Here is a 24,080-nt window from a genome sequence, read left to right on the forward strand (position 1 = left end):
GAATTTTTAGCAAAGTAATTATGATCAAATATTCTGCCAATAAAGAGATAAAGTTATCCAACCCTATTGGATGTTACTTTGTATGGGTGAACTTCCACCCCGAAGAATACATATACATGAGGATCAGCCTGATTCAGACTACATGTTGTAAGGTGTGTGTGGTGGTGGGGGGGTTCTCAGACCTTGCAGGGGTCCCGCAAAACTGCTGTACGCCACTGTGTGTGTGTGCGTGTCACAGGAAGTTGGTGGCATCTTAATTCGTGGTAATTGCTGGAGAGTAATTAGTGGAATGGTATCAAGTACATCAAACACGTGTTGGATGCCATTCCATTTGCCCCATTCCAGCCATTATTATGAGCCATCCTCCCCTTAGCAGCTTCCACTGTTGTGTGTGTATGTGAGAGAGGGAGAGAGAAAGAGATTCAATGCGTGACAAAGTCCCCAAGCCACTAAACATCTGTTTTGAATTGTAGAACAACAATCATATTTAGCTTGCAATACATCATTTCTCTCTCTGTGGAATCTCTATCTTTAACTTTCATGTGTTTGTGGTTTTTATATTGTCAAGTCATATCCTCTTGGAGAAGGCAATATCATTTAAATCAGGACTATAATCAGGACTACTGAATTCTTCTCAGGTTTAAAGTTATCTCCAATAATTCAATAAGCAGCCATATGAGAGATGTGGCATGAGTAAGTCTAGAGGACCGGGAATGAGCTTTGAGATGATTGATTTTCTGAATGGCTAAAAAAAAAAAAGAATACTCTCTCTCCCATTCTCCCTGTGTGCTGGATCAGATATAGGATTCGTTAATATTGTAAAGGAAGATATGGGAGTGTCGTACATGAATTATTTGTGTACGGAAGTCAGTGAAGCCAGTAAGTTAGGCATTTGTTGCATTTTATATAAAATGCATCAAATGCAATACAAGTATGCTATTTACTAGTTTGGAGAGAGAACTGAGTGTATTTGTGTGGTGAAGGCATAACTGACATGATATTGTGAAAATGGTTTATATCTATAATTGCCAGACATGGATACATCTGTTCTCCTGCAAGAGTTGGGGTCAATTCCAGGAAATTGATTCAAATGCAATGAATTAGAAAAAATTAAACGAATTTGTTGGAAGTTTTTTTCTCCAGTTCTTGCAAGTTGCATCTCATTTCATGTCCTAAATTGCCTTTACCTTTTTTTATGTTTTATTCTACCAATTAAGGGTATGTGCAGTTAAAGGGGCAATCAGCAGTTGAAACAATTTCAAAGCGTTTTCCCAACCCCTGTTTTGGTCCAAAGCTGATGGATGAGGCTGGAGAAATGTTACCACTAAAATTCATAGACAGAGCTATGGATGCAAGGACTGACCATCCGTGATATCAAAATCACACACTGAGCATACCCAAAATTTGGAACACGTTCCTAATATTGAGTTTCACCCTCCTTTTGCCCTCAGAACAGCCTTAATTTATCAGGGCAGGGACTCTATAAGGTGTCAAAAGCGTTCCACAGGGATGCTGGCCCATGTTGACTTCAATGCTTCCCACAGTTGTGTCAAGTTGGCTTGATGTTCTTTGGGTCGTGGACCATTTTTGATACACATGGGAAACTGTTGAGTGTGAAAAACCCAGAAGCGTTTCAGATCTCGACACAAACTGGTGTGCCTTTCAAGGAGCGAGACTCTAACCCGGAAGCCTATAAGAAATCCCGCTATGCCCTCCAACGAACCATCAAACAGGGAAAGCGTCAATACAGGATTAAGATCGAATCGTACAACATCAGCTCCGACGCTCGTCGGATGTGGTAGGGCTTGCAAACTATTACAGACTACAAAGGGAATCATAGCCAAGAGCTACCCAGTGACACAAGCCTACCAGATGAGCTAAATTACTTCTATGCTCGCTACGAGGCAAGTAACACTGAAACATGCATGAAAGCATCAGCTGTTCCGGACTACTGTGTGATCACACTCTCCGCAGCCGAAGTGAGTAAGACCTTTAAAAATGTCAACATTCACAAGGGCGCAGGGCCAGACGGAATACCACGACGTGTACTCCGAGCATGCGCTGTCCAACTGTCAAGTGTCTTCACTGACATTTTCAACCTCTCCTTTTTTGAGTCTGTAACATGTTTCAAGCAGACCATCATAGTCCCTGTGCATAAGAACACTAAGGTAAACTTGCCTAAATGACTACTGACCCGTAGCACTCACATCTGTAGCCATGAAATGCTTTGAAGGGGGCTGGTCATGGCTTACATCAAGACCATTATCCCAGAGACCCTAGACCCACTCCAATTTGCATACCGCCCTAACAGATCCACAGATGATGCAATCTCTATTGGCCCTTTCCCACCTGGACAAAAGGAACACCTATGTGAGAATGCTATTCATTGACAACAGCTCAGTGTTCAACACCATAGTGCCCTCAAAGCTCATCACTAAGCTAAGAACCCTGGGACTAAACACTTCCCCCTGCAACTGGATCCTGGACTTCCTGACAGGCCGCCCCCAGGTGGTAAGGGTCGGTAACAACTCATCTTCCACGCTGATCCTCAACACGAGGGCCCTTCAGGGGTGTGTGTTCAGTCCCCTCCTGTACTCCCTGATCACTCATGATTGTACGGCCAGGCAAGACTCCAACACCATCATTAAGTTTGCCTGTGACACAACAGTGGTAGGGCTGAAAATGACGAGACAGCCTATAGGGAGGAGGTCAGAGACCTCGCCGTGTGGTGCCAGGACAACAACCTCTCCCTCAACGTGATCAAGACAAAGGAGATGATTATGGACTACAGGAAAAGGAGGACCGAGCACGCCCCCATTCTCATCGACAAAGCTGTTGAGAGCTTCAAGTTCCTTGGTGTCCACATCACCAACAAACTAACAAGGTCCAAGCACACCAAGATAGTCATGAAAAGGGCATGACAACACCCATTCCCCCTCAGAAAACTGAAAAGATTTGACATGGGTCCTGAGATCCTCAATAGGTTATACAGCTGCACCATTGAGAGCATCCTGACTGGTTGCATCACTGCCTGGTATGGTAACTGCTCAGCCTATGACCGCAAGGCACTACAGAGGGTAGTGCATACGGCCCAGTACATCACTCGGGCCAGAGGAAGGCCCTAAAAATGTTCAAAGACTCCAGCCACCCTAGTCATAGGCTGTTCACTCTGCTACCGCATTGCAAGCAATACCGGAGCACCAAGTCTAGGTCCAAGAGGCTTCTAAAGAGCTTCTACCCCCAAGCCATAAGACTCCTGAACATTTAATCAAATTGATACTTAGACTATTTGCATTGCCCCCCTTCTGCTACTCTCTGTTATTATCTATGGATAGTCACTTTAATGATTTGACCTAGATGTAGATATTACCTCAAATACCTTGACACCAGTGCCCCCGCACATTGACTCTGTACCGGTACCCTGTGTATTTAGCCTCACTATTGTTGTTTTACTGCTGTTCTTTAATAATTGTTTGCTTTTATTTCTTATTCTTATTTTTTTTTAGGTATTTAAAAAAAATATATATATATAAACTACATTGTTGGTTAGGGCTCGTAAGTAAGAATTTCACTGTAAGGTCTACTACACCTGTTGTATTTGGCGCATTTGACAAATACAATTTGCCTGGCACCTACTACCATACCCCGTTCAAAGGGACTTAAATATTTTCCCCCTCTGAATGGCACACACACAATCCAAGTCTCAACTGTCTCAAGGCTTAAATATCCATCATTAACCTGTGTACTCCCCCTCATCTACACTGATTGAAGTGGATTTAACAAGTGACATCGATTAGGGATCATAGCTTTTACCTGGATGTGTCAAGGAAAGAGCAGGTGTTCTTAATGTTTTGTATGCTCAGTGTAATTTGACCATGTTTTGAGTTAGTGATTGTTTACAATTACTTTGTAGTAAAACAAGCTTATATGTTGCGTTCTGATGGGGTATGACAGTTTAACTAAGTTCATGAGGCATTTATAAGCTCTATATTCTTCAATAATTCATGGGTGTGTCATTCATTTGTGTCCAAAAACTGATGTCGCTATTGCAGATTGCCCCTTTAAATTGAAGTGTATAATTAATACAGCAAAATAAAATAAAACGAAGTATGATGAATAACATTAACTATTAGGAGAATAAAAGCAATTATGTTATTTAGAAACAGAATGTCTGTGTGTTGTAATTGTGTCCAAGCGCCACTGAGCGAGACTTCGCTCTGGTAGGCTACAGCTCCCTCTCTCTATTCTCCGAATAGGACAGAGGAGGAGAGAGGCTAGGCTGTATTCTGGAGAAGGGCCGGGCCGCCATTATTGGGAAGCTGTAAAAAAAATACACTTACACACTGTCATACATTTGGACAGTCTGGGAAGTGATACTCATAGGAAACACAACATTTAGGGTTGCTATTATTAAATGAGCACTGAGCATCACCTAACACGGCATATTCTGTGTACGCGTATATGGGCAGACGTGTATATTGGACACAACAAAGGAAATGACAATTGGTCAAAACAACGTGGTGAACCAAGAGGCAAAACACAACGACTCAAGCCTTTCTAACGCCCCCTCTTTCCTAACACGAACATTCAGCGGACAAGAAACTGAAGTTCCACTGCATTTCTCCGAGATAATTTAGATAATTGTGTTGTGTGCAAAGGGAAGAGGATGAACTAAACATGCAGATGGTACCGAAAACTTAATACGCTACTTGTGAAAATTGAGACTTGATTTCAGGGGAAAGAAATATACCAAGTGTCCAAAAGGGAAATATATAGATTTATGTGACTGTTAGAGGAGTAGAATTTCCCCTCTTTCCTAATCATATTCTCGAGACGTTGGGATTGCTGTTTTTGCGAGTTGCGACGGAGGACATTGGAGAGAAAGGAGTGAACGAGAGAAGAGGGAGGAATGCTATGGTATGTACCACTTCATTTTGCCAATGTTTTATTTCGCTAAACGGGTTTAAAAACGAAAACAATTTACTTTAACTGATTATGATGGTGTCGCAATGAAAACAATGTTCCGTATAACAGTTATTTCCCAAGGTTAAATAGGTAGTTAGGAGTGAAGTGGGGGGTAATAAAAAGTGAATCTCGTTCAGACAGAAAAAAAAATGTGCAGCAAACGGGTCTGCAATCTTTCTGTGTGGAATGGGGTTTGTCAGGCCAGGGCCAAGCTCTTCTGAGAGATTTTCCCCTCTTGCACAAAACCAAAAATCTCATCTTAATTCATGTGCCCAAATAAAACGAATGTCATTCTGCAATAGATGGTTGTCAAAGGGTGATTTATCTGTGTCAATTACGTTCCAATTATGTTCCATCGTTTTCCCTTCATTTGTTCACAGTTACATGTGAATGGACAGAAGGGAGCATTCATGGACTAAAATGTGTGGATCAATTTGGAAATATAAGGTCCCCATGCCATGCGTTATGGGCAGAAAACGTGTAAATGTTTTTTTCGACGAATAACAAATAAAATCCTGTCTTTTTGTTGGCTAAATTACATCACCCAACGATCTGCTGTCATTTCCCCTCGATCCAAGGATCATTTTGGACTAGTGGTCAGTCGAGGCCCGATGTCATAAGATAGCTCTGGACGCATAACATTCGTTAATTACTGCGTAATAAGTTATTGGCTAGACTACCCTATAGATATTTCGACCTTTTATTTCTATTGCGGTCTTGTTTCAAAGATGAATGTAAATAGGTACATAGTATCCCACTAGTTGGGACAGCTGGAGTGCAAGGCATGTTTTTAATCCGTCAACATGTTTTGACATTTGTTTCCTACAGAAACTAAACCCGTTTCGGGAGGAAGTTTTTATAGCCTTACACATCGAAATGTTATGGCCTTTAAAAAAATAATAATCTAGTCTACAATTCCCAAATCTACGAAGTTGCATGTCTCGATTTCTTCAGTTTCTGTTTTCAGTGAACACGAATTTTGAACTTCAAAATGGAATGCTCATATAGTCTGCGCACCATATCGATCATTGTTTCAGTGACGCGAGTTGCAACATTGTGTATCTAAGTGCCTTACAGAAGCAAATGTTGCGTCCAATAATGTAACTACACAAATAGGATGACGTTGCCATTTAATATAAAGGCATTCATTTGTGCTTGCACTCACACGAGAAACGCTTTTGCTGAGATTGCAAGTCCGCATTGTGGCCACTCCTATGTTAGAGTGCATGTGGTATCGTGGGATACGCTATCCAAGATCTCTCAACGTGCAGAGTTCAGTGTATTTGTGACGGTTTCCTCTACTGTTATAAAGGTTCTCTGACATGTTGACAAACAGCCACGGTTTGCTTGCGGCCCCTGTTCTCCACTCTGTCAATTGTCACTGTTGATTTTCAGTCTGCCAGTTATCAAGTTCGAGACGGTCTTGTAGGTAGACACACTTCTAGTTTTACGACTTTTGGTGAATTGTAGGCTATTGGGGCCGACAGATTTCCTGTCGTTTTGTAACCAATCTCTTTTACCTTTTAGAGGTCTGAGTCAAGCCTGACTGTTTTGTAGTTCTTCGGCCGTGTTTGTTATTAGGGGATTTCATTCGTTTCGTTTCAATGAATAGTCAGATGGTTATGTAACATTTATACAGGCCTGCGCGTTTGAGGAATTTGGTGACCACGGATAATTGAGTTGAAATGAGTCCACGTTCCTCAGCTAAGGTCACGCAGTCAAAAGTTTATCAAACCATGACGTGTGTTTGGTGAGTTTGCCCATTAGGGAGTTATTTAAAATAAAATAAAAAAATATGCTGATCAGTGGAGGCTGGTGGAAGGAGCTATAGGAGGAGGGCTCACTGTAATGACTGGAATTAATTACATGGAATTTATCAAACATATGGAAACCACGTATGACATTGTTCCAATAATTCCATTCCAGCCATTACAACGAGCCTGTCCTCCTATAGCTCCTCCCACCAGCCTCCTTTACAGCCTACATATTCCTATTCGTACAGCCATTCTATGTCTATTGGAGTACTGTATTAGTCATCTCGTTATTATGTGGCTTCAGATGAATCAGCAAGTATGACAACACCATTATGGAGTTGTTGGTTTGGGTGTCAAGGGCTGGACTTTCCTAAACATGACCCACCCCACACACACCTTCCTAGCGCTTCCAGGCCGTTTGACTAATGAAATTAGTAGGCTCCCTTGTCTCTCAGCCCTGCTTCTGCAGATAGTAGGCTCTATCTAACAAGACGACCTACCACCCAGGGTCTGTGATATGAAGTGCCTGCTAAGAAAGGAATGCAGGAAGGGTTTGGCCTGCTCTGCTCTGTGCTGGGGGCCCTGAGAGGAGCCAGAGCAGGAATAATAATTGTCATATTTTATTTAAGAAAATGTTATAGGGCTTTTAATTACAAACAAGAATCTCAGTCTCTTTGAATACAAACATGGAGGGAGGGAGAGATTGAGCTCTGTGTGGAGAGGAGCAGAGAGGGTGTTTAGGTTTTATTTGAGGGGGATTAGGTTTTATTTGAGGAGGAGAAAGTTACACAAAGGTCAAAAGAGGAAGTTGTTACGAGAATTATGTTCTCAATGTTCACAAACCAATTCAATCAAACTACCCGGTCTGCTAATCAGGATTTGTAAGATACTGATTGAAATGAAGCAGACGGAGGCCCAGCTAAAATAGTCAATAAGGTTTATTCACAGGAACGTTCTAAAGTCAAGAATACAAAACAATTCATTTTATCCTGGCTTCTCTCCCGCAAATAAACCTTATTGACTATTTTAGCTGGGCCTCTGTCTGCTTCATTTCAATCAGTATCTTACAAATCCTGATTAGCAGACCGGGTAGTTTGATTGAATTGGTTTGTGAACATTGAGAACATAATTCTTGTAACAGAAGTACAGTGCCTTCAGAAAATATTCACACCCCTTGACTCTTCCCACATTTTGTTGTATTACAGCCTAAATTTATAATGGATAAAAAATGTGTCACTGGCTTACACAAAATACCCCATAATTTTCAAAGTGGAATTATGAGTCAATAAGGATTCAACCACTTTGTCATGGCAAGTATATAAGTTCAGGAGTAAAAATCTTCTTAACAAGTCACATAATAAGTTGCACGGACTCACTCTTTGTGCAATAATAGTGTTTAGCGTGATATTTGAATGACTACCTCATCTCTGTACCCCACACAATTATCTGTAAGGTCCTTCCGTCGAGCAGTGAATTCCAAACACATATTCAACCAAAAAGACCAGGGAGGTTTTCCAATGACTCCCAAAGAAGGGCACCTATTGGTAGATAGGTAAAAATAAAAAAGCAGACATTAAATATCCCTTTGAGCATGGTGAAGTTATTAATTACACTTTGGATGGTGTAACAATACACCCAGTCTCTACAAAGATACAGGTGTTCTTTCTAACTCAGTTGCTGGAGAGGAAGGAAACCTCTCAGGGATTTCACCATGATGCCAATGGTGAGTTTAATACAGTTGAAGTTGGAAGTTTACATACACTTAGGTTGGAGTCATGAAAACTCGTTTTTCAACCACTCCACACATTTCTTGTTAACAAACTATAGTTTTAACAAGTCAGTTAGGACATCTACTTTGTGCATGACACAAGTCATTTTTCCAACAATTGTTTACAGACAGATTATTTATAATTCACTGTATCACAATTCCAGTGGGTCAGAAGTTTACATACACTAAGTTGACTGTCCCTTTAAACAGCTTGGAAAACTTCAGAAAATGATGTCATGGCTTTAGAAGCTTCTGATAGGCTAATTGACATCATGTGAGTCAATTGGAGGTGTACCTGTGGATGTATTTCAAGGCCTACCTTCAAACTCAGTGCCTCTTTGCTTGACATCATGGGAAAATAAAAATAAATCATCCAAGACCTCAGAAAAAAAGTTGTAAACCTCCAAAAGTCTGGTTCATCCTTGGGATCAATTTCCAAATGCCTGAAGGCACCACGTTCATCTGTACAAATAATAGTATGCAAGTAAAACAAGTCCTATATCGACATAACCTGAAAGGCCGCTCAGCAAGGAAGAAGCCACTGCTCCAAAACCACCATAAAAAGGGCAGACTACGGTTTGCAACTGCACATGGGGACAAAGGTCATACTTTTTGGATAAATGTCCTCTGGTCCGATGAACAAACAAAAATAGAACTGTTTGGCCATAATGACAATCGTTATGCTTGGAGGAAAAGGGCGGAGTCTTGCAAGCCGAAGAACATCATCCCAACCGTTGAGCACGGGGGTGGCAGCATCATGTTGTGGAGGTGCTTTGCTGCAGGAGGGACTGGTGCACTTCACAAAATAGATGGCATCATGAGGGAGGAAAATTATGTGGCTATATTGACGCAACATCTCAAAACATCAGGAAGTTAAAGCTTGGTTGCAAATGGGTCTTCCAAATGGACAATGACCCCAAGTATACTTCCAAAGTTGTGGTAAAATGGCTTAAGGACAACAAAGTCAAGGTATTGGAGTGGCCATCACAAAGCCCAGATCTCAATCATATAGAAAATTTGTGGGCAGAACTGAAAAAGCATGTGTGAGCAAGGAGGTTTACAAACCTGACTCAGTTACACCAGCTTTGTCAGGAGGAATGGGCCAATATTCACCCAACTTATTGTGGGAAGCTTGTGGAAGGCTACCCAAAATGTTTGACCCAAGTTAAACAATTTAAAGGCAATGGTACCACATACTAATTGAGTGTATGTAAACTTTTGACCTCCTGGGAATGTGATGAAAGAAATAAAAGCTGAAATAAATCATTCTCTACTACTATTCTGACATCTCACATTCTTAAAATAAAGTGGTGATCCTAATTGACCTAAGACAGGGACTTTTTACGAAGATTAAATGTCAGGAATTGTGAAAAACTGAGTTTAAATGTATTTGTCTAAGGTGTATGTAAACTTCCGACTTCAACTGTAGCTGTGCTAGGAGAACACTGAGGATAGATCAACAACATTGTCTTTACTCCACTATATTAAACTAATTGACAGTGATAAGCCTGTACAGAATATAACGTGCATCCAGTTTGCAACAAGGCACTAAAAATGTGGCAAAGCAATTCACTTTTTTGTCCTGAACACAAAGTGTTATGTTTGGAGCATATCCAATACAACACTTTTTATAAATGTATTTCACCTTTATTTAACTAGGCAAGTCAGTTAAGAACAAATTCTTATTTACAATGACGGACTACCCCAGCCAAACCCGGACAACGCTCGGCCAATTGTGGGACTCCCAATCACGGCCAGTTGTGATACAGCATGGAATCAAACCAGGGTTTGTAGTGATGCCTCTAGCAATGAGATGCAGTGCCTTAGGCCACTGCACCACTCGGGCGCCCTTACTGAGTACCACTCACCATATGTTCAAGCATAGTGGTGGCTGTGTCATGGTATGAGTATGCTTGCCATCGGCAAGGACTAGGGAGATTTTTAGGATAAAAAAAATAAACAGAATAGAGCTAAGCACAGGTAAGATCCTAGAGGGAAACAGTTTAGACTTAAATCTACATGAACATCTATGGCAAGACTTGAAAATGGTTGTCTAGCAATGATGGTTGTCCAGCAACCAATTTGACAGAGCTTGAAGATTTTTTAAAAATAATAATGGGTAAGTATTTTAAAAATCCAGGACTGCAAATCTCTTAGCCAACGGTAATTATGACATGTATTGACTCAGGGGTGGGAATACTTATGTAAATGACATATTTGTGTATTTGTCAATACATTTGCTAATATTTCTAAAAACATGTTTTCACTTTTGTTATTATTGAGGGTGTTTCGTGTCAATGGCTGAGAAAAAGCTGAGGTGTATGAATACTCTCTGAAGGCACTGTAGCAGTCTCTCCACACCGGATCATTGGTTTTTGCCGGAGATGTATGTGTAGATTTAGCTTTCTCTTGAAGCAAATACAAGAACCTGTTCCAGATAGAGTAAAGGTGGACGTGTAGAGTCTGGTATGTTGGTCTGTGATTGTCTGCTATATGAGAAAATGGATGACTGAATATTTCCTTGATCTCAATCAAGTTCATAGAAAATACTTTTCTCAATGGACACTGCACAAACCCATGTATCAGACTCATGCAATTGCCACCAATGGCATGGAGCGGCTATATATTACTACTCTAAACACTTTACCGGTATTTAAATTCTACAAAATCCTTATTATAAAACATTTGTTTTTTGTATTTTACCCGCTTTTTCTCGTCAATTTCTGATCTTGTCTCATCGCTGCAACTCCCCAACGGGCTCGGGAAAGGCGAAGGTGGAGTCATGCGTCCTTCGAAACATGACCCACCTATCCGCGCTCCTTAACACTCGCCAGCTTAACCTGGATTGGGAGTCCCTACTCGACTGGTGACCGGGGTTAGCCCACAGGCACCCGGCCCGCCACAAGGAGTCGCTGGAGTACGATGAGTCATGTAAAGCCCCACTGGCCAAATCCTCCCCTAACCCGGGCGATACTAGGCCAATTGTGCGCCACTCGGGAGGCCCCTACATTCTACATTTGATCCATTTATCGATCAACTCTTCTCAGTAAGGGTCAGAAGCTATATTACTCCGGTGAATTCAATGGCACTCTTTTTGTTAGCTGCTCTTCCACTGAACCGATCACAAGCCCACTTTTAGTTTGTCGCTCAGCTATCCTGCCTCTCCGCTCCCAGGTAATGTATTAGCAGTCAGGACCTCCTGGTCTCAGCCTGATTGGGCCCTTTGCAGCACAGTCACACCTCACCAGGAAGCCTCATCCCTCACTAATAGCTGTGCCATTTGCTCGAGCAGCAGGCCCTCCGCTCCGCTGTACCCACTCACCCTTGCTCCTCCCTGGGCCACAGGTTGTGCAGCGAGTCCCTGGTCTGCCACCTCATCCACACACAGCGGAGGGCCCAGGCCATGTCATAGACACCAAGTCCGGGACATACTGATTTGGGTCGATACAGTGATTTTTTTTTGAGGGTGGGGGATTTTTTTTATGCGAGACCTCACACGTTTCAGGGGAGAGGAGCATCAGAGGTCTTCAACTTCTCTAGGAACAAGAGCACCACTCCACCACTCATCATCATCCTGTTTATTAGCAGGTCCTGTTTATTAGCATGACAGCAAGGAGTCATCATGCCAGGAGCAAGCCCATGTAATGCTTTGTAGGTTAGCAGTAAAACCTTGAAATCAGCCCTTGCCTTAACAGGAAGCCAGTGTATGGAGGCTAGCACTGGAGTAATATGATACAACATTTTTGGTTCTAGTCAGGATTCTAGCATCCGTATTTAGCACTAACTGAAGTTTATTTAGTGCTTTATCCGGGTAGCCGGAAAGCAAAGGCCTATACTATAAATGCTGTAAATAATGAGGTCCACTAGTTCTGAAACCTAATTTCCCCATCTACTAGCCCTCACAGCCATGCACATCCAGTTCTGTTGGTTCTAACAATGACAAATCAATGGGGTCTAACATCTATTGCCCAGCCTTCGGTATAGACTAACATTAATTAGTTGAATTGTGGGCTGAATACTATCAGCAGAATCAATGCACACACTTAATGTATTGTAAAACCCTTAACTCTATCCAACAGTAGCCATGCGACATCTCATTAAGCGATGATGAGGACACTTTGCTACTCTTCGAACCACTTTGCTACTGAATGAAATAGTAGATTTTCACCTGTTCATTCACAGATCTCACATTGCTGCCAGCCAGCCACAGAGCGGGAGCTGTTAAATCGGCCCTGTGTCTTACTAGGAAAGGTGATGTTGAAAAGTTTGATTGAAAGTGGAAGCCTGTGTTTGATAGAGAAAGGAGCTAATTATAGGCAGCAGCTTTAGAATTTGTTGGCCAGATTACAGTGGCTCGCTTTCTGAATGACTGCCTTGTTTGAGACCCCGAGTATAAGGCAGAGGAGCGGCAGTAAGGAACGATTGTATCTGAACCATTAGAAAGTGTGCTTGAGTTGAGATGTTGTTTTCTCCGTGTGTGTCCCCCCCCCTCCGTCATTGCCGATTCATGGATGACGATAGCTTGTTGCAAAGGTTCTCCAGGTTCTTGTGCTGGTCCACAGTCAGTTTGATCTCTGTCTTTGAGTGGTCAAGGCCAGAGTTGGGGGAGGAAAAACGGATCCCCATTGCAGCATAGAGGACAATATCTCCTCAGGGTTTTATGGGGTTGAGCGATAATTGGTCCTGTCCTGCAGAAGCCTACATACCCAATGTTTCATAGAAATCTTTGTGTCCATCCATAAGTGTGTAAAACATTTCAGAGGACATCAATCAATAATAAAGGGTATGCAAGGTCTCTTATCGATCACAAATCCCCATCCCTCCCTGAATTGCAAACAACGGCATATGCCCACATTACAAATGCTGCGAATGGAGCATGCCAGCGAAAGGTATGGGTGAGTTCTTGTGTGAATGGGGGTTATCAGCCTTTGTGAGGGCAGTTTGAATTGCCCGCCATGTCCTGGGTGACAAAAGGGGGCCATGATGTTTGGATGAATGGTGACCATGGAGATGAAGGCCCAGGATGTGGGCCACTGTTCGCTGCAGTGCTCCTCGAGACGAGATACAATTGGAGCCGAGGGAGAAAGGGGAATGGAAGGCGATTAGAAGCGAGAGCAAGAGAAAAAGGACGGACGAAACAAGGAGAGGGAAGGAGCGAGAGAAGAATGCATGATTTATTAAACACGGAAAAATAACAAGAAAGAGGGAATTCGAAAGGAGTAACAAGAAGGAATGAGATGGTGAGCGAGGGGAGAAAAAGTGACTTGACAGAGAGAGAAATGCACATTTAGTGAGCTGTTCCAATGATGTAAGGCACAGTTGGCCTTTCAGGCTCTTTTCCTGGTATGTGTCCTCAGTTCTGTGCTAAGGGATCAGCAATCAATGGCAACTGTCAGTAACCCTGCTGTCTGGCTATTTGCCACAGGGGATTACTAAGCAACATTCAGCTGAGGCTATGAGTAACGCTGGCGAATAAGAGGAGGGCTCTGAACTTTAATGGGCAGGATCAGCAATGTAGACATCCAATGGGAGTTCTCTAACGTCCTCTTTTCTGAAGCATTTTTTTGGCCTACAGCAGTGAATGATTGACAGCAAATGTAACCTAAAGTATATCTCGGCGTAAATCAGTACAGTTCCAGTGTATCTTATTGGGGCTCAGGAGCCTCCGTCTGTGGTTGTGAGCGACTGAGTGAGTCAGCTGTTTTATCTGGGGCACTTTGTTTCTGAGAGGATAGAGACCCACAGGAGCACAGTGGAGTGCGAGATCATGGGAAGAGCTCCCAGCCAGAGGAACTCTCATGCTTTCCACCCACACAGAGTTAGCAGGCTAACCCGGAGCACTTCTGTGTGTTTGATTGTGTCTGTGTGTTCACACGTGCTTGTGTGTGTGTCTACCTACCTGCATGTGCATAAATGCATCTTTCTGCATGTAGCCAATGTGTCCATTTTTTTTCTATAAGATGGTACTTTTCTTTGCAAAGGTGTGTGTGTGTTTAAAGATACAGACCCCTGTAGTGTTGTTTTTCTTCTTAATTTCTCCAGTCCTCTCCATCCATTTCCTGTGTGTGAGTCTGTCATGTTGTTCGACTCTCACTGGAGATTCTCCACATCGGAGCCCCTGGGTTTCCTCCAGGAAGCCCACCTAAGGGGGCCAGGAGAGGAGAGGAGGTTAGGACGAGGGGGAGTCAACAGCAGAGGGTAGGGACCTAATTGGGATTGGGGGGGGTTGGAGAGGCGTGGAACTGGGCGTGGCCAATGGCGCTGTTTCCAACGAAAATTTCAGAGGCCCCCCCTTGACCGCAGAGACAAAACACATAGTTAGTTTAATGCAATCCTACACATTTTGTCATGGAGCTGAGAGAAAACAATTCAGTTTCATAGCTCATTTCCTGCAATCCTACACATTTTGCCATAGCATAAGAGGACAGCATAAGCCATCTGAATGACTCAAACATGATAACAAAACCAATGTGAGCCCCATGCCATGACATTTTATTGAATTTGTGATTCTCCCCGACTGTCTAGTTTTTTATTTATTTTGGTGATTGTTACTTCTCAAAGATGATCTTATTTATCACGGTTGACAACTCCATTGTGTCCTCCTCCCAGAGCGCTAAGAACCTGATCCTGGACAACACCCTGTCGTTCTCAAAACATCAAGGCGGTGGCCCGTTCCTGTAGGTTCATGCTCTACAACATCCGCAGAGTTGCCTCACACAGGAAGCGGCGCAGGTCCTAATCCAGGCACTTGTCATCTCCCGTCTGGATTACTGCACTCGCTGTTGGCTGGGCTCCCTGCCTGTGCCATTAAACCCCTACAACTCATCCAGAACGTCTGGTGTTCAACCTTCCCAAGTTCTCCCACGTCACCCCGCTCCTCCGCTCTCTCCACTGGCTTCCAGTTGAAGCTCGCATCCGCTACAAGACCATGGTGCTTGCCTACGGAGGTGTGAGGGGAACGGCACCTTAAGGCTCTGATCAGGCCCTACACCCAAACAAGGGCACTGCGTTCATCCACCTCTGGCCTGCTCGCCTCCCTACCACTGAGGAAGTACAGTTCCCGCTCAGCCCAGTCAAAACTGTTCGCTGCTCTGGCCCCCAATGGTGGAACAAACTCCCTCACGACGCCAGGACAGCGGAGTCAATCACCACCTTCCGGAGACACCTGAAACCCCACCTCTTTAAGGAATACCTAGGATAGGATAAGTAATCCTTCTCACCCCCTAAAAGATTTAGATGCACTATTGTAAAGTGGCTGTTCCACTGGATGTCATAAGGTGAATGCACCAATTTGTAAGTCGCTCTGGATAAGAGCGTCTGCTAAATGACTTAAATGTAAAATGTAAATGTAAATGTAAAAACTACATTTCTCCAATATCGTTTCTACATACTTTATATCTGGTTTGAGTTGTTTTTAGGTTTACACTGAAAACATTTGACCATCCCACCGCTACTAAATTAATATAGGCAAAACACTGGAATGGGGCCTTCATTTCCCAGATTTGGGATCGTTCCCCTGGTGACTGTACTATGTGCTTTCTGAATTTGGGGACACTTGTAGAACATGACCTTTACTGATGTTTAGTTTGTATTTACCTATACCCGGCATCTGTGGGAATCCAGATTCTCCTATGTACTATTCTAACTGTCTGGTACAACCCTACACCTGCAGCACGGAGAGCGAGCGAGAACTGTTCCACTTCCACCATATTCTAATTAAAGATGAAAGGTTTAATCACAGACTGATAAGCTGCCGGGAGAGGAGGGGAAAGAGGCCACAGTCGACTAGAGGCCTTAAACAGACACTCTTCTGACCTTAGCGCTTTCTTTCCATCTCTCTCCCCCCATTTGTCTCCCTCCATCACTCCCCATCTTCTCAGATAATCGTTGCGCTACATTAGTGTCAGCAGTGGTTCAGGACTGTGGAAGGGCACCACCTTGTCACAAGGCGTTAGTGTGGGATGCCATTTTGGGGAGTTCTCGTGACCAGTATGTTGCCCTTTAGCCATCCCTCCATAGGCCCAGGCAGACAGGGAGGAAAGGGGCACATACAGGTTTCCTATCACACAAAGCGTGCAATCGTGTTTTATGTCTAAGGTCATTTCCACGTTAAAGGACACATGAGCACCAACATGTTACGTTTATCGGAGCATATCAAATTTGGTGTCAAATGAAAGCGGAGTCAATCTTTTTTGGGGAAATGAAGGCATAGATACATTTTCCATTCCAAAAATGTGGAATAAGCAAAGGCTTTGATTTCTTGTCACACAGAAGGAAAAGGGGTCTTAAAAAAAAAAATCAACTAGAAAAAGAGTTGATGTATTACAAATACATCAAAACAATGTTGAAGTAAAGGACCCTTGCCAACTAATGTCAATATTAATATTTCATTTTGCTGAAATTATTTTCCTTCTGGAAGTTTTATGAAACATTGCCAAGTTTAAGAAATATTGTCATGGCGTTAGCTTGTTAACTGAGCAAGGCAGTCACACACACTTCATATGAAACGGATGGGGTGGTAAGTGCAGCACAAGGCGCACACAACTGTTAATCAAAGACCGTACATGTGGAGATGGGTAGAAACTGCTTATCGAATAGAAATCCCGATCACACTTGGTGACGTCATGGCGACGTTGGCTAGCTAAGCTCATGAGCAGAAATATGTCATTGGGTCTACCGGTCGTCTCGCGCCGAACTGAGCACGTGCTGGCCGTCAAATTTAATGTAGTTTTTAACTAATGAAAACGTGTGTGCTTATCACTTTCACGCGGTTGGAGTCATAACATGTTCAACTGCTTAAGATATTGACTCGACTCTAGATAGTGCCTTTAGGTTTCGAGAACAATTAACAGCTAAGGAAGAATTTTTCACATCTCTCATTGACTTCCCAAATCCCTGCCTGGTCTGTTTCTCAATTGTTCCCGGAAGTCTCACAGTGTTGCGCTTCTGGGTTTAGAAACTTCTGGGTTTAGAAACTCTAGCTAGCTTGGTAAAGCATTAATTATCTAGCAAGATGATGAAGAAATACTTCAATTCACTCAGTTTACAGGCAGCTGCTTCATATTTGTTTTGAATCCATTGTGATTTAATTATAATGTTTCTAGCTGTGCTATTTATTTAGCTGTGGCCATCTGGCTATTATCAACAAGGACTTGGTACAAATTCTAGCTAGCTATCATTAGTATAGCCCTATGTGACAGTGTGCAGGAAATGCAGAAATGTATGAATGCTGAAAATTACTTTTGGTTGAATTGAACAGCTTTAACAGAGTAGAGAAAGACCCATTTGAAATCACTTCAAATGTGTCACATGATATTTTGATGCTGAGAGACAAAGCAGGTGCGGAGAGTATAACATTTAAGAAAGACGGACATGGAACGAGACAGGAACAGCGTCAGCAAAAAAATACTAAAGACAAAAACAATACAATGTAGCAGAGGGGAATTAGAGCTGGGGAACTGACAAATATAGGGGAGGAAATGAAGTCCAGGTGAGTCCAATAACGCTGATGTGCGTGACGAGGGAAGGCAGGTGTGCGCGTGATGGGTGGCAGGAGTGCGTGATGCAGGGCAACCTGGCGCCCTCAAGCGCCAGGAGGAGGAAAGAGCGGGAGCAGACGTGACACAAATGTATGTGTTGCCACCCTAGCGTCACGCACTACCCATAAAGCAAATGTAGAACTTGTATTATTAAAAAAAAACATAAAATACCGTCATACCGTTCAAATATATATTTTTAATTCTCTGGCCATATCGCCCAGCCCTAGTTTCTGACCCTTAATTTATTTCCCTCATGAGGTAGACCTACCAATTTAGCTCGTGTTAGCTAGTGTTTTCACTGATAACAATTTTGTTTATGAATTAAGTGATTCAAATGCATCACGCTATTACCAAATCGGTAACAGAGTGACGAAAAATCATTAACAGAACGACAGCAATTGAATTAGCCACAATGGGAAATCATAATACAAGAATAATCTCAGTGCATAAAATAGAAAAGAAAACATAACATATCGAACCATATCACGAAAGAAACAAAGTCTAGGAGGGAACAGTACATTGCTTGCTGCCTCCAGCCTTTCAGGGGATGAACTGTTTCAGTTTCACTGACCCAATATTTGAGGACAAAACGTACGGAAAGGGCAGTAAATTGGGAATCTCTACACAATCAATCTAGCTAGCTATGCAGTCCCGTTACGTGGCTTAAGCTAGTTTATCTATTTATGCAGGCCTACTTACTTAGCTGTCAAGCCATATAGGCTGTCATTGTGAAGTACGAATTTGTTCTTGACTGACATGCCTAGTTAAATAAATGTTAAATACAAATAAAATATAGCTAGCTCGCTAAGTCCTTTAGCTAGCTAGAACCTAAACGGACACGGAGCCTTGAACTGTAGATAGCTAGCTGCTGGAAGGATGTCATGTTATCGCCTGGACAAGTGGGTGGGTGGCAGACCTTTCCCCCAACATTTTATTTTCAGTTTTGGTGGCTACTGCTATTGGGATTAGCTACCAAGAAATGTGACTCCCTAAACTACTCATTTAATCAATCTTAGTTCAGTCAAAATGTATTTGGCATCGATCAAGTGAACAGGCAGGCAAGCTGTAAATCCCACTTAATTGTGGGTTATTATGGGATTGGGGGCAGGTTACAGGACGCCGAGCAGGCTACTATTTCCCATCGTATTCACTGTGTAATTTTGACCGTCGGGCTGAAAAAGTTAAGGGGGTTTATCTACCATCCCCTGTGCAACATTTTTGCTCATCTGGCTGAGGCTAACATCATCCTTGTTGTTGTGCAAAGGCAACTGAGTGAGAGAGAGCCTACCTTGTGGTTGTTTGATCAATAGGACTGTACATTTCCCAGAAGTAAGACTCCCATGTTATTTTATATATTCGCAAAGAAATATTCAGGTTTCTTCTTGTGACTTTTGCTCCTGCTTTCTAAACATAGTCACGCTGTTCTGCTGCCTGTAAACGATCCAGTGCAGTGCAACAGTAATTGACCCCTGGACTTTTTACACATTTTGGTACGTTACAGCCTTATTCTAAAATTGATTAAATCGTTTTTCCCCCCTCAATCTACACACAATATCCCATAATGACAAAGCAAAAACTGCTTTTTTAACATTTTTGTAAATGTATAAAAACAAAAAATGTATAATATCACATTTACATAAGTATTCAGACCCTTAACTCAGTACTTTGTTGAAGCACCTTTGGCAATGATTACAGCCTCGAGTCTTGGGTATGACGCTACAAGCTTGGCACACCTGTTTCTCCCATTCTTCTCTGCAGATCCTCTAAAGCTCTGTCAGGTTGGATGTGAAGCGTCACTGCGCAGCTATTTTGAGGTCTCCAGAGATGTTCGATCGGGTTCAAGTCTGGGCTCTGGCTGGACCACTCAAGGACATTCAGAGACTTGTCCCGAAGCCACTCCTGCGTTGTCTTGGCTGTGTGCTTAGTGTCATTGTCCTGTTGGTAGATGAACCTTCGCCCCAATCTGAGGTCCTGAGCGCTCTGGAGCAGAATTTCATTAAGTTTCACCTCAGGACATTTCTCCGTTCATCTTTCCCTCAATCCTGACTAATCTCCCAGTCCCTGCCGTTGAAAAACATCCCCACAGCATGATGCTGCCACCACCATGCTTCACCGTAGGGATGATGCTGTGTTTCCTCCAGACGTGTCATTCAGGCCAAATAGTTCAATCTTGGTTTCATCAGACCAAAGAATCTTGTTTCTTTGAGTCTTTAGGTGCATTTTGGCAAACTTCAAGCAGGCTGTCATGTGCCTTTTTACTGAGGAATGGCTTCCGTCTGGCCAGTCTACCATAAAGGGCTGATTGGTGGAGTGCTGCAGAGATGGTTGTCCTTCTGGAAGGTTCTCCTATCAACAGAGGAACATTGGAGCTTTGTCAGAATGAACATCGGGTTCTTGGTCACCTCCCTGACCAAGGCCCTTCTCCCCCGATTGTACAGTTTGGGCAGATGGCCAAAAGCTCAAGGAAGAGTCTTCGTGGTTCTAAACTTCTTCCATTTAAGGAGGCCACTGTGTTCTTGGGGACCTTCAATGCTGCAAAACATTTTCGGTAACCTTCCCCAGATCTGTGCCTCAACACAATTCTGTTTCGGAGCTCTACGGACAATTCCTTCGACCTCATGGCTTGGTTTTTGCTCTGGCATGCACTGTCAACTGTAGGACCTTTTCTATAGACAGGTGTGTGCCTGTCTATTGGACAAATCATGTCCAATCAATTGAATTAACCACAGGTGGAGTCATATTAAGTTGCAGAAACATCTCAAGGATAATGAATGGAAGCAGGATGTACCTGAGATCAATTGTGAGTCTCATAGCAAAGGCTCTGAATACTTATGCAAAAATATATTTCTGTTTTAATTTTTTATATATTTCCAAGAAATGCTAAAAACCGGTTTTAGCATTGTCATTACGGGCTATTGTGTAGATTGGTTGATGATGAAAAAAATCGTATTTAATGTATTTTAGTATAAGTTTATAATGTAACAAGATGTGGAAAAAGTCAAGGTTTCTGAATACTTTTCCGATGCACTGTAAAGTATGTGCTTGCTTGTCACAATAGTAAAAGCGGCATATTCTTCCCAAGCTGCACTATGCAGAAACCGCTCTGCCATTTCCTGGTCGCTAAAATTCGAATAGTTAGCCTAATTTCAGTGTATGTGACAAAATAGCCTAGTATAGTGTAGAGAATCATTGTAACATGGTCATCGAAATATATTTTCCACAACCAATAATATTGTATTTTCAGCTTTTGAAGCTGGTGTACAAAACCGAAAGGAAAAGACGCAAAAACTATACTTAATAACAGGACGTATGGAAATAGTCCACATAGAACAAATCTACAGCTACTTAGACTTGCTTTCAATGAGAATGACAGGTCTATAACTGACATTTCTATGTGAATTTGCTCGGGTCGCCCAAAAAGTTAAATATTGCGACTTTAATAGGATTTGATGGTGCTAAATGTGTGTCAGCTCCTCTTTTGTGGCCTGCTTTAAAAGCTCAAACAGTCCAAACGGCCCTGAGATTATCTAGAAGGGCGTTCCATGTGCGTGGGAGGAAAAGACACTGTCCCCCATTGAGCGACGCTGGGTCCTTGGGGCATGAGGCAGTTTGGACGTAGGGTGCGTGTAGTAGTCACAAACCACAGTTGCAGTAGAGCATAGTACAGTAGAGTGCATTAAAGAAAAGTAGAGTACAGAAGAGTAGAGCACACGAGTAGAGTACAGTATAATGTAATAAACGCTATTGTACTGTACTCTTCTTTACTGTAATGCACTATGCTCTACTGTACTGCACTCTACTCCTGTACTGTACTCTATTGTGCTGTACTGTGATGCCCAAACCTGTGAAACATAGACGTCTATGATTGGTACAGATTTGGTCCGGTCTGGACCAAGCAAATTTGGTCTTGTTTGGGTTGGAGGTCATTAGAATTATAGCCAGTGTGTAGAATCAAATCAAATCAAATCAAATTTTATTTGTCACATACACATGGTTAGCAGATGTTAAATGCGAGTGTAGCGAAATGCTTGTGCTTCTAGTTCCGACAATGCAGTGATAACCAACAAGTAATCTAACTAACAATTCCAAAACTACTGTCTTATACACAGTGTAAGGGGATAAGGAATATGTACATAAGGATATATGAATGAGTGATGGTACAGAGCAGCATACAGTAGATGGTATCGAGTACAGTATATACATATGAGATGAGTGTGTAGACAAAGTAAACAAAGTGGCATAGTTAAAGTGGCTAGTGATACATGTGTTACATAAGGATGCAGTCGATGATGTAGAGTACAGTATATACATATGCATATGAGATGAATAATGTAGGGTAAGTAACATTATATAAGGTAGCATTGTTTAAAGTGGCTAGTGATATATTTACATAATTCCCATCAATTCCCATTATTAAAATGGCTGGAGTTGGGTCAGTGTCAATGACAGTGTGTTGGCAGCAGCCACTCACACTGTTAGTGGTGGCTGTTTAACAGTCTGATGGCCTTGAGATAGAAGCTGTTTTTCAGTCTCTCGGTCCCAGCTTTGATGCACCTGTACTGACCTCGCCTTCTGGATGATAGCGGGGTGAACAGGCAGTGGTTCGGGTGGTTGATGTCCTTGATGATCTTTATGGCCTTCCTGTAACAACGGGTGGTGTAGGTGTCCTGGAGGGCAGGTAGTTTGCCCCCGGTGATGCGTTGTGCAGTCCTCACTACCCTCTGGAGAGCCTTACGGTTGAGGGCGGAGCAGTTGCCGTACCAGGCGGTGATACAGCCCGCCAGGATGCTCTCGATTGTGCATCTGTAGAAGTTTGTGAGTGCTTTTGGTGACAAGCCGAATTTCTTCAGCCTCCTGAGGTTGAATAGGCGCTGCTGCGCCTTCTTCACGGCGCTGTCAGTGTGAGTGGACCAATTCAGTTTGTCTGTGATGTGTATGCCGAGGAACTTAAAACTAGCTACCCTCTCCACTACTGTTCCATCGATGTGGATAGGGGGTGTTCCCTCTGCTGTTTCCTGAAGTCCACAATCATCTCCTTAGTTTTGTTGACGTTGAGTGTGAGGTTATTTTCCTGACACCACACTCCGAGGGCCCTCACCTCCTCCCTGTAGGCCGTCTCGTCGTTGTTGGTAATCAAGCCTACCACTGTTGTGTCGTCCGCAAACTTGATGATTGAGTTGGAGGCGTGCGTGGCCACGCAGTCGTGGGTGAACAGGGAGTACAGGAGAGGGCTCAGAACGCACCCTTGTGGGGCCCCGTGTTGAGGATCAGCGGGGAGGAGATGTTGTTGCCTACCCTCACCACCTGGGGGCGGCCCGTCAGGAAGTCCAGTACCCAGTTGCACAGGGCGGGGTCGAGACCCAGGGTCTCGAGCTTGATGACGAGCTTGGAGGGTACTATGGTGTTGAATGCCGAGCTGTAGTCGATGAACAGCATTCTCACATAGGTATTCCTCTTGTCCAGGTGGGTTAGGGCAGTGTGCAGTGTGGTTGAGATTGCATCGTCTGTGGACCTATTTGGGCGGTAAGCAAATTGGAGTGGGTCTAGGGTGTCAGGTAGGGTGGAGGTGATATGGTCCTTGACTAGTCTCTCAAAGCACTTCATGATGACGGAAGTGAGTGCTACGGGCGGTAGTCGTTTAGCTCAGTTACCTTAGCTTTCTTGGGAACAGGAACAATGGTGGCCCTCTTGAAGCATGTGGGAACAGCAGACTGGTATAGGGATTGATTGAATATGTCCGTAAACACACCGGCCAGCTGGTCTGCGCATGCTCTGAGGGCGCGGCTGGGGATGCCGTCTGGGCCTGCAGCCTTGCGAGGGTTAACACGTTTAAATGTCTTACTCACCTCGGCTGCAGTGAAGGAGAGACCGCATGTTTCCGTTGCAGGCCGTGTCAGTGGCACTGTATTGTCCTCAAAGCGGGCAAAAAGTTATTTAGTCTGCCTGGGAGCAAGACATCCTGGTCCGTGACTGGGCTGGATTTCATCTTGTAGTCCGTGATTGACTGTAGACCCTGCCACATGCCTCTTGTGTCTGAGCCGTTGAATTGAGATT

At 43.2% G+C, this 24,080-nt stretch overlaps 1 protein-coding gene across 1 annotated transcript in view; it reads left to right on the forward strand.

Annotated features, from left to right (window-relative positions):
- Positions 1-4,261: 4,261 nt before the first annotated feature.
- LOC118397137 (rho GTPase-activating protein 35-like) overlaps positions 4,262-24,080 on the forward strand; it is a 93,849-nt gene continuing 74,030 nt past the window's right edge. Inside the window, exon 1 of the mRNA XM_052467294.1 lies at positions 4,262-4,917. The gene's annotated coding sequence lies outside the window, so the exon portion shown is untranslated. The remainder of the gene's footprint in view (positions 4,918-24,080) is intronic.

The sequence above is a fragment of the Oncorhynchus keta genome, chromosome 18 (assembly GCF_023373465.1).
Source record: "Oncorhynchus keta strain PuntledgeMale-10-30-2019 chromosome 18, Oket_V2, whole genome shotgun sequence".
NCBI lineage: Eukaryota > Metazoa > Chordata > Actinopteri > Salmoniformes > Salmonidae > Oncorhynchus > Oncorhynchus keta.